Genomic DNA, 10464 nt, shown 5'->3' on the forward strand with positions numbered 1-10464 from the left:
CCTTTAGCTACAAGATTAAATATCCTTCTCCTTGAAAACACAATGGCCTTAACCATTTTCTGTAGCAATGAATTCCATGGGTTCCCCACTCTCTGGGTGAAGAAATTTCTCGTCATCTCAGTTCTAAAAGGTTTACCCCTTATTCTTAATCTATGACCCCTGGCTCTGGACTCCCCCACCTTCAGGAACATCCATCCTGCATCAAACCTGTTGAAATTTTATGGGATTCTCTTAGATTTCCTCAATCTCCCTTCATTCTTCTAAACTCAGTCAATCTAATCTGATCCAACCCAATCTCTCCTCAGGCATCAATCCTGGCATTCCAGGAATCAAAGGGGAACATCGAGGCAGTTGTAAAATGGAAATGTCTTGGAACTGACGTGCGCCATTGATCAAGCAAACTATTGCCTGATGGTAAATGCTGGAAACTCCTATTGTTTGTCTGGTGATACCTTTGTGCTCAATATCATTCAATATAAAACCCTAAACTGTCTCATCACCTACATTATGAAGTAAAGTACAATCCAATAATAGAATACCTTAAATTACTTTGGCATCTTCCTTGTCATTGGTTTATACTGCAGTTCCTGTGAAGAAATCAATACCAAATCCCTAATCCTTTCCTCATGTACCACCTTGAAATAAATGGAGATCTGGAACCTGGTCTCTCTGACATCTTCCAATATAATTCTTGGTCATTCTAAGATAATGAAAAAAATAGTTTTTATTTTGTTTCTGATTTTTCTCTCCTTGCATTGGTACATTTTCCAGAAGTGGGATACCGGAACGGGAGGTGTAGATCAGTAACTGGGAGAAAAAGCCTGCAGTGCCCATGACCTGAAAAGACCTGGTCTAATACCAAATGATTTTCACAGTCCCCCCTAGTAAAATGATGCGTTCCTTAATTGAATTTCTGACAGTAAGCAAAGAAGAGCCAATATGATACCAAGTTTCACTTGTATTGCACTAGCAAAGTAAGGTCTTGTAGGTTAGATGGGCTAGAAATCGGTATGACAGGTCGGCACAACATCGAGGGCCGAAGGGCCTGTACTGTGCTGTAATGTTCTATGTTCTAACAGGTTTTAGAAACTGAATAACACCTCTGGATGCAAGTAAGTGCCCAAAAGTCACTTTCCCACAGATCTAATGAACTGATTAGTAACCTTTCAGACTAAAAGCATATTTCATTGTCTTTTTTTCATCAAACTGTTTAAACATATAATGACACACCTCTGTGGCCATCACATCGTAAGATTGGAGGAGAGGTGATAACTGAGTGGAGTTATTGTTAGGCTATTAATCCAGAGACCCAGGTAACATTCTGGGGACTTGTGTTCAAATCCCACATGGGCACATGGTGTAATTTGAATTCAATATTAAAAAGAAATATGGAATTAAGGTTCCCGCTCATGTGCTTTCCAGAGCTTTGGGGGAAGTTAGAGAAGAGGTTGCTGGACTCCTTGCTGAGATATTTGTATCATCAACAGCTTTGGGTGAGATGCCAGAAGACTAGAGTTGCCTGACGTGATGACACTATGTAAGAAAGGTGGTGAGGAGAAGCCAGGGAACTATCGGGATGCCCTGAGGGTCAGTGTGGACTTGTTGGGCTGAGGGGCCTGTTTCCACACTGTAGGGATTCTAAGATTCTAAGATATAGGCCAGTGAGCCTGACATCTTCGGTGGTGGCGAAGTTGTTGGAGACAATCTTGAGGGATAGGATTCACATGTATTTGGAAAGGCAGGGAATGATTAGGCATAGTCAACATGGCTTTGTGCTTGGGAAATCATGTCTCACTAACTTGATTGAGTTCTTTGAAGAAGTGACAAAGAAGATCGATGAAAGCAGAGCAGTCTACCTTGTTTATAAGGACTTCAACAAAGTTTTTAACAAAGTTCCACATGGTAGACTGGCTAGTAAGGTTAGATCACATGGAATCCAGTGGGGCTAGCCAACTGGGTACAAAATTGGCATGAAGATAGGAGACAGATGGTGTTGGTGGAGAGTTGTCACAGGAATCAGTGTGCCACAGGGATCAGTGTTAGGTCCACTGCTTTTCGTCATTTATTTATATGACTTGGATGTGAGCATAGGAGGCACGGCTAGTAAGTTTGCAGATTACGCCAAAATAGGTGGTGTAACAGACAGTGAAGAAGATTATCTCAGAGTACAACAGGACCTTGATCAGATAGGCCAAATGGGCTGATGAGTGGAAGGTGTAGATTAATTTAGATAAATGTGAGGTGTTGCATTTTGGTAAGGCAAACCAGGTCAGGGCTTACTAGGTTAATGATACGGCCCTGGGGTGTGTTGTCAAACAAAGAGAACTTAGGCTGCAGGGCCATAGTTCCTTGAAAGTGGAGCCACATGCCAATAGGGTAGTGAAGAAGGCATTTGGCACACTTGCCTTTATTGGTCAAAACTTTGAGTATGGGAGTTGGGATGTCATGTTGTGGCTGTACTGGACAGTGGTAAGGCCACTACATATAATTCTGATTGTCTTTCTATAGGAAGGATGTTGTTAAACTTGAGAGGGTTCAGAAAAGATTTACAAGGATGTTGCCAGGACTGGATGTTTTGAGCTATAGGGAAAGGCAGAATAGGCTGGAGCTATTTTCCCCTGGAGTGTTAGCTATATAACATTATGAGGGGCATAGAAAGGGTGAATAGCCAGTTTTAGTGTTCCTAGAGAGATAGAGTCCAAAACTAGAGGGCCTAAGTTTAGGATGGGAGGGGAAAGATAGAAAAGGACCTGAGAGGTAACTTTTTCACTCAGGGGTGGTACATGTACAGAACGAGCAGCCAGAGGTATACATTTAAAAGACATCTGGATGGGTATATGTATCGGAAATGTTTTGAGTGATATGGGCCAAATGCTGGTCAATGGGACCAGGTCAGATTGGGGATGCCTGGTCGGCATGGACAAATTGGACTGAAGGGTCTGTTTCTGAAGGGTCTGTATGAATCTATGACTCTGTGACTCTAATGACGACCTGAAACCATTGCTGACTGTTGGGAAAAACCCATCTGGTTCAGTAATATTCTTTAGGGAAAACCCACATGTGATTCCAGACCCAATGTGACTGAATCTTAACTGCCTGCTGGACAAATTAGGGAGAGGCAGTAAATGTTGACCTAGGTAGTGACATATACATCTGTGGATGAATAAAAACAATGGGTTTGAACCCTAACTGGTCTGGGGGAGAGATACCACCACTACATATTTAGACCCCTGGGTATTGCCTGTTTACATGGTCTTCTTTGGTGATTAACTCACCAATCATATTGAGTGAAAATGTTTCTTCTTATTTCCCCTGTAAATTGTTCATTTAAACTTAATTCCTAATTGACAATGAAACCCTTTGTGATATCAAGCAATTTTCCTGGATTAATTTGGTTAATCCCTTCACAGGCACTTTGACAGGCCATACTACAAGATACCGCTTCATTCAGCCCATGACACAGTGGCTCAGTGGACCAGAGTTCAATTCCACCCTTGGGTCACTGTCTGCATGAAGTCTGCATGTTCTCTCTGCGTCTGTGTGGGTTTCCTCCTATAGTTCACACATGTGTAGGCTAGTATTGGCTGTGCTAAATTACTTGCAGTGTCCAGGGATGTGCTGGCTAGGTGGGTTAGCCTCGGGAAATATGGGGTGGGTCTGGGTGGGGGTGGGATGCCCTTTGGAGAGTTGGTGTGGACTTGATGGGTCAAGGGGACAGCCGCTGGGCTGCCCCCCATCTTGTGACCACGTGGATAATCGACAGGTTATGGTGTGGCCAGACTCAGACCAACTCAGGCAGCATAGTGAATTCTGAGCAAAAATCTAACCAGTGGCGCGCTGTGTCATTGACAAACTGTCAGCATGCTGTAACTGAGCAGGAATTTTCTTGAATACATTTCAGTCCAAGAGCAGGTAAACAGTTTACAATTCGCATGCAATTACCATGGATTTACCATTAGCAACATGTCCAGCTGCACAGTCATTACGTTTTTTTTTGTTCAGGGCAGCCCTGCTAATGAGCAAATCCCCTGACTGCACCATTTTCTGCCATTTATTAAATTCACACGCAGATGCATTGCCATGGATAGCTCAAAACCGAAAAGAAACATGTTGCAGTGAAATTCATTGCCTCTGAATCATATATGTAGGAAATTACCCGAGGCCTTATTTCACAAAATTGCTGCTATTCTATTTCCGAAGAGCCCAAACCATCAGATTTCACAGCTGACATTCAGTTAGATGTTATGGATGCACACTTGTCTGCCAGTCAGTCGTAGGCTTTTGATTAATAATATTTGTTGAAGACTCATGCATATCGTTTGTTTTAATTATTTTTCCTAATTGCTGGAGCTTGCAAGCAATACTCACATTTGCAACAGTGGGCCGAGAGGGTCCATCATCAGCTTATAACGAGTCAAGTCTGATACAAAAATCACACACAAATGTCAATTTAAAATGAAATGGATAAAAAAAGACACCGTGAGGTGAAACTTAATTAAAGAACTTAAATGGCAGAATAAGTACAAATCAGCAGTACCCAAATGGTTTAAAGTTTACTATTGCTGCTGTGTCATTAAAGACTTATAGCTTATGAATGAATGGATTTGAAATTAAAGACATTATTATCGGTTAATTAAAGCATTGGGGGAAAGAAATGATATCCACATTTCATGCAATCAATTATTGTTCGAGATGAAACAAGGAAGCAAATTATGTATTCAGCTCAAACAATCACAGGCAAATTCGGATGCAATAAATTGTCAATGAATCTGGCTCCTGCAAAAAAAACTGTCCTTCTTTCCTTACATTTTTATAACGGTCCATAATGTGCTGTCAAAATAATGAATTAGTGGGGCAAAAAACACTTATTATTTACGTGTAAGTGCTTCAAGTGAAGCCAGACTTGCTGTTGAACCTGGGAATCCAAAGATTGTAGCCCACAATCAGCTTCATCAAAATGGCATAGCTCCAAGACATCCTGTTGAGGTGCATTGACTTGTCTTTCTTTATTCTAGCATGGAATGTGGGTGTCACTGAAATCTCAGCATTTGTTGCCCATCTCTGTTTCCTCTTGAATTGAGTGGTCATTTCATGGGACATTTAAGAGTTAACCACAATGAAGTGGGTCTGGAGTTACATATCAGCTGGACCAGCTAAGGGTAGCAGACATCCTATCTTTAGAGATGGTGAGTGATGTGAAGTTGCTGTATTTGAATTATAGACATGAAATAAACTTGTCGCAGAAAGTTAATTTTGTTCAGCTCAGGCTAACCAACCTTTAATGAAATAATAAATGTTAATTAAGATCAGTCAACATCTTTAGCACTGAAGTTGAACAGGGTCAATTGGCTCAGTTGGCTAGATGGCTAGATTCTGATACAGAGTGATACTAACAGCATGGGTTAAATTCCCACACTGGCTGAGGTTACCATAAAGAACTCTGTTCGACCTCTCCCCTTGTCAGAGGTGTGGTGACCCTCAGGTTAAACCACCATTAGCCATCGCTCTGTAGTGAGAGAGCAGCCCTATGGTCTAGTAGGACTATGGTGACTTCACTTTTACTGAAAGTGGACTATTACAACTTTGGAGTTGCATTCCTTCAGGTTTTAATTGCCTGTGGACATTTCAAAAAAGCCTAACTTAAATTCAAATTTAAAGTGATTTTCTTTTTCATTTCCAATGCCTTTGCTCTTTCTTATAATGTATCTTTTGTTTTCATGTCTTTGTATAGAATCTTATCAGGACAGTGAAGATAGCTGTGGAGCAAGGACTGGGAATGTTTGAAAGTCGTGCATTGTCACATCGCTGCCTCCACTTGATCTTGCTGGAGGTTGTGATGAAACTTCTGAATATAATATTATTATTTGCAAGTTTGGACCTATAGTGAACATATATACCAGGTACAGCTTGAAGTTTGATTACTATTTCTATATTGTGTGGGTTGAGAGACAGGGATATAGTTTCATTTTTGTGAAAATGCAGGTTTGTTTCAGCAAGTGGATAGGTTTCTAGCATGATGCCGGTGTCGGACTGGGGTGGGCAAAGTCGGAAGCTACATGACACCATGTCCAACAGGTTTATTTGAAATCACAAGCTTTTTATTCACTGCCCCTTCATCAGTGAAGGTTTCTAGCAGCTAGGGGACAGTTAGTTTAGCTGTCTCTGTAGTGGTTTGGCAAGAAAAGATGCCTTGAATCATTCAATATCAGTAAGAATCGATGCTGAGAAATGAATGAGCTATGTTAGCAGTTTGTTGAAGGATCTCAGCAAGAAGACACAGCTTTGAGTAAGTGTGGAAGTTGGCCAGAAAGAGGCCAAATACTGTTATGTAACTGAACAAGGAAATGGATATAGGGTGACCCTTCACTGAGCTTTGAGTAAAGGTTGTTGTGGTGGAATGAATATTTATTTCTGATATTTCTAACAAGACCATTTCACTGTTTTTACAGAAAGAAGAAGAGGGCTTTTAATGTGTGCATGTAGTGAAATTTGATTTTCTTTTGTGAAATGTACATTGGCAGCCTCTTCTGAATATGTTCAGTGACTGACCACCACTGTAACCATATTGCAAAAATAAAACCTACATTCTATCAAGCCAGTACTGCATTCTAAACACCAGCCGCGGTCATAACAAGGTGGGGTCTACCCAAGCAAGTTGTCTGTTAGGGAAATTAAAATCCAATTTTATTATTAGTTCCACACTCAGAGGGGTCGCCTCTGAGGCTAGAGCCCAACAGGTACCTGCAGGGAATTTCCCAGCAGCAGAATTGTAGCCATCAGAGCTTATTCCCAGTAACAGAGCCACTGGGATGAAAGGGCCATAACTATATATTCCCCCTTCTCACTGATGTCACTGATGACTGCATGTATAGAGTCATAGAGTCATACAACATGGAAACTGAACCTTTGGTTCAACTTGTCTGTGCTGACCATACATCCCATTCTGACCTAATCCCATTTGTCAGCATTTGGCCCGTAACCCTCTAAACCTTTCTTATTCATGTACCCATCCAAATGTATGTTAACTGCTGTAATTGTACCAGACTCCAGCCCTTCCTCTGGCAGCTCATTCCATACACGCACCACCCTCTGCATGAAAATATTGCCCCTCAGGTCCCTTTTAAATCTTGCCCCTCTCACCTTAAACCTATGCCCTCTAGTTTCAGACTCCCCTACCCTGGGGAACAGACCTGGGCTATTCCATGCCCCTCATGATTTTATAAACTTTTATAGGGTCATCCTTAATCCCTGATGCTCCAGGGGAAAAAGCCGCAGCCTATTTATTTTGAATATATTTTCATGCTTCGTTGACAACTACTATGTTGAGACAACCTCAGGAGCCCTACCTACCTTACTGGTGTCTGCTCCGCTCAGATTGGTTGTTCAGGGCTGTGAGCCTTTCGATTTGATGTCCTGTGTCAGATATCCACCTGATATCCTTAATTGGATGAAGAACATGGAGGTGGAGCTGCCTTCCAGAAGGTTCCAACTGTTGGCACACGTCTGATGCCGCTTTGGAGTCGAAATGATCCTGATCCCTGAAATCTCTCCAAGATTTCATCCTTTATTTCTGCTCTGTACCTCCATTCTCATTGAATGGCCCACTGTGAGTGGAACAGCTCAGTGGCTCAGTGGTTAGCACTGCTGCCTCGGTGCCAGGGATTTGGATTCGATTCTAGCCTTGAACAAATGTCCGTGTGGAGTTTGCACATTCTTCTTGTGTCTGCGTGGGTTTCCTCCCACAGTCCAAAGTTGTACAGGTTAGGTGGATTGGGCATGTTAAAGTGCCCTCTAGTGTCCAGGGTATTGCAGACTAGGTAGATTAGCCCTGTTAAAATAGGGTTGTAGGGATAGCGCGGGATCTTTTTGGAGGTCTGGTGCAGACTTGATGGGCTAAATGGCTTCAAGCTGCACTGTAGGGATTCTAATGTACTTCTTTCTCAGTTCTTCTATTGGTCATTTCACAATCCTTCAATCTGATTATTATTCACTCTGGTCCTGGGTCTCTAGTGTCCCCTCTCTGGGGCATTTTCTACATAGTGTTAAATTATTCTGAGTTTAGCTGTGCCTGTCTGGTAACTGATCTATGTTCACACTTAAGGATGAGTGTGGGCTCAGAAATAAGCAAAAACAGACAACAAGATAATAAAATGTGAGGCTGGATGAACACAGCAGGCCCAGCAGCATCTCAGGAGCACAGAAGCTGACATTTCGGGCCTAGACCCTTCATCAGAGTGGGGGATGGGGTGAGGGTTCTGGAATAAATAGGGAGAGAGGGGGAGGCGGACCGAAGATGGAAAGAAAAGAAGATAGGTGGAGAGAGTATAGGTGGGGAGGTAGGGAGGGGATAGGTCAGTCCAGGGAAGATGGACAGGTCAAGGAGGTGGGATGAGGTTAGTAGGTAGGAGATGGAGGTGCGGCTTGGGGTGGGAGGAAGGGATGGGTGAGAGGAAGAACAGATTAGGGAGGCAGAGACAGGCTGGACTAGTTTTGAGTTACAGACAACACACAGGCTGCTGGGAGCTGGGCAAGAAGCATGGTTTGGATGTTTTAAAGTATTGTATAAAATTCTAATTAACATCAGAAATTGCTGGTGAAGCTCAGCAAGTTTGGCAGCATCTGGGGGATAGAAAGTAGAGTTAACAGTGACTCTTCATCAGCAATTTCTGTTTTTGTTTCAGATCTCCAGCATCTGCAGCCCTTTGCTTTATTCTTTATTGCGGAAAATACAGAGGCATGGCATTGAGGGTGATTTAGCGGTTTGGATTGGAAATTGGCTAGCTGTAAGAAGACAGAAGGTGGTCGTTGATGGGAAATGTTCATCCTGGAGTCCAGTTACTAGTGGTGTACTGCATGGATCTGTTTTAGGGCCACTGATGCTTGTCATTTTTATAAATGACTTGGATGAGGGCATAGAAGGATGGGTTAGTAAATTTGCGGATGAAACTAAAGCCGGTGGAGTTGTGGATAGTGCGGAAGGATGTTGCAGGTTACAGAGCGACATAAATAAGCTGCAGAACTAAGTTGTGGAAAAGTGTGAGGTGATTCATTTTGGAAGAAGCAACAGGGGTACAGAGTATTGGGCTAATTGTAAGATTCTTGATAGTGTGGATGTGCAGAGAGATCTCGGTGTCCATGTGCATAGATCCCTGAAAGCTGCCACCCAGGTTGATAGGGTTGTTAAGAAGACGTACGGTGTGTTAGGTTTTATTAGTAGTGGGATTGAGTTTTGGAGCCATGATGTCATGTTGCAGCCGTACAAAACTCTGGTGCGGCCGCACTTGGAGTATTGGGTACAGTTCTGGTCACCGCATTATAGGAAGGATGTGGAAGCATTGGAAAGGGTGCAGAGGAGATTTACCAGGATGTTGCCTGGTATGGAGGGAAGGTCTTACAAGGAAAGGCGGAGGGACTTGAGGCTGTTTTCGTTAGAGAGAAGAAGGTTAAGAGGCGACTTAATCGAGACATACAAGATGATCAGAGGATTAGATAGGGTGGATAGTGAGAGCCTTTTTCCTCAGATGGTGATGGCTAGCACAAGGGGGCGTAGCTTTAAATTGAGGGGTGATAGATATAGGACAGAAGTCAAAGATAGGCTCTTTATTCAGAGAGTAGTAAGGGAATGGAATGCCCTGCCTGCAACAGTAGTAGACTTGCCAACTTTAAGGGCATTTAAATGGTCATTGGATAAACATATGGATGATAATGGAATAGTGTAGGTTAGATGGGCTTCAGATTGGGTTCACGGGTCGGCGTGACATCGAGGGCTGAAAGGCCTGTATTGCGCTGTAATGTTCTATGTTGTCTGTCCTATGCTGTTATTAAAGGACTTGCATCTCCACGTGGCTCAGAGTTAATTAAATATATCAAACAAACAACACTCAGTCTACACTTTCAGCAACTTTTCACAGAAAAAAAGATAAGGACAAGACAAAATTACAAGAAGCATTATTCAATGACTCGCAGTAGTAAATTATGCGCTAATATAACCTATGGGCTAAATAAGGTCCAGCCATAAGCATGTTAAAGCTTGAAGTGTAACATTGGATGAGCAGTTGGAAACGCTTCTCCCCAACATGTCCCTGATTCCTGTCCTCTTTCACAGGGTCAATTTGATTCCTTTCTATTGCTGCCCACTCTCCTCCCCACATATTAGTAAAAACCCCTTGATTCATATCGTTAACTTAATTGACATTGTCAAAACTGGAGAAAAGATTGCCCCTGTTTTAATTTGTTCCCTTTTTTTAATTACGTGTTGGCGATTGATACTGGTTGACCGCTGCCAACTTTCTCACTTTATTTCATTCCCTTGTGCATCAACCCAGACTGTGATGAAAATTGGCAGGCTGCCCTAATGCTGTGACAGTAGAACTGAGCCCAACCATCTGCTTACTGGCCAACCACATAGGTACCTTTCCTGACAGGAATCAGCGATGTTCCAAAGAAGAAATCTTTGGCTGAATT

General features: G+C 42.5%; 1 long non-coding RNA gene across 1 annotated transcript; it reads left to right on the forward strand.

The window, feature by feature from the left end:
• The first annotated feature begins 306 nt into the window (after nt 1–306).
• On the forward strand, nt 307–9760 carry LOC125461701 (uncharacterized). The gene is made up of 4 exons (XR_007249538.2): nt 307–414; nt 5016–5186; nt 5732–5900; nt 8682–9760. It is a non-coding gene; the product is annotated as an uncharacterized LOC125461701 (long non-coding RNA).
• The last annotated feature ends 704 nt before the right edge of the window (nt 9761–10464 follow it).

Source organism: Stegostoma tigrinum, chromosome 20 (genome assembly GCF_030684315.1).
Source record: "Stegostoma tigrinum isolate sSteTig4 chromosome 20, sSteTig4.hap1, whole genome shotgun sequence".
In the NCBI taxonomy this organism is placed as follows: domain Eukaryota; kingdom Metazoa; phylum Chordata; class Chondrichthyes; order Orectolobiformes; family Stegostomatidae; genus Stegostoma; species Stegostoma tigrinum.